A 1,483-nucleotide genomic window follows, 5' to 3' on the forward strand; every position below is an offset into this window, starting at 1 on the left:
TTCCGAGGGTGTAAATCTTTACGGGAGTAGAAAGCCTCATCTTTCTCCCGCGGAGCGGCTGGTAGTTTCAAACCGCTGACCTTAAGGTTCACAGCCCAATTCGTAACCACTACACTACCAAATTAAGCATTAAAAATAATTATCATCTACTATATGAACCCCAACAAGATGGATTGGCCAAGTGGAAGCATTGATGGACTCAAGCGTGGCAACAGTAGCGAGGTTGGTCCAATATCGGGCAGTGTTTCGTTCTGCTGTGCTGTGTATCTATGAGTCGATGGCACCTAACAACAACAATAATATACGTTCTTCCAGCTATATTCTAAAATTGAATTTCTTACCATTTTAAATCTAAATTACTGTTGCATAGCATGATGCTGCATACCAGCAAATAATATTGGATCATTTTCCCTTGCAGATTGCTTTTCACTGTCATTTTTCTTTATTTGTCAACAATAATCTAAAGCATAGGAATTCAGGTCAGAAATTCTACTTTCAATTCTTTTCACTTTCATTTCATGATATTTTGTAATGCTCTATTATGGGCCAAATTGGGACGTTTTCTACTTTATCCTGGCAGACACTACATTATGAAATATGTTAAAAATAAAACTAGGAGAAAAGAAGTATCACAAGATGGGAATTCTTTGCTATAAATATTGTTTAAATAGTCCATGAGAGAAACCACCTTGGGCATTATTTTATTCATATTTGGCATGACCTTTGATAAATGCATTTCTGTAATAAGAATTCAGTACAGTTCTCACATTTGGCACCTTTACAAAGACATTCCAACATTGGTGTCAGTATTAAGAAATTAACATTGACGGTTTTGTGGGGAAATTCAAGTTTATTCATTGGCTTTGGCATGTCACATGATGTGAAAGTGGTGAAGAAGTTGCTCCTTTATAATGGGATTAAAAATATACCTGTTAGGGTTACACTTGATGCAAACAATAAATAATAATAATTTTTAAAACTCACTATTCTAAAGTAATTAAATGAGATAGAAGTCCATTCGTTTTATGTCATAGAAAGTACTTGCTCCAGAGTTCTAGGCAGATATGATAGCTCAAGTATGTCTCTATCTCATTGTTGTTGTTGTTAGGTGCCATCAAGTCGGTGCTAACTCATAGCAACTTTATGCACAGCAGAACAAAACACTGCCCAATCCTATTGTTACCATTCTTGAGCCCACTGATGCTGCCACTTTCCCAAACCATCTCATAGGGGGTCTTCCTCTTTTTCTCTGACTCTTCACCTTACCAAACATGATATACTTCTCCAGCGACTGGTCCCTCCTGACAGTATGTCCAAAGTCTGAGAGACGAAGTTTGGTCATCTTGGCATCCAATGAGCACTCTGGCTGTGCTTCTTCCAACACAGATCTGTTGGTTCTTTTGGCAGACCAAGGCACTTTCAATATTGTCCTCCAACACCATAACTCAAAAGCATCAATTCTTCTATGGTCTTCCTTATTTAC

Source organism: Chrysochloris asiatica, unplaced genomic scaffold, assembly GCF_000296735.1.
Source record: "Chrysochloris asiatica unplaced genomic scaffold, ChrAsi1.0 scaffold00099, whole genome shotgun sequence".
In the NCBI taxonomy this organism is placed as follows: Eukaryota; Metazoa; Chordata; class Mammalia; order Afrosoricida; family Chrysochloridae; genus Chrysochloris; species Chrysochloris asiatica.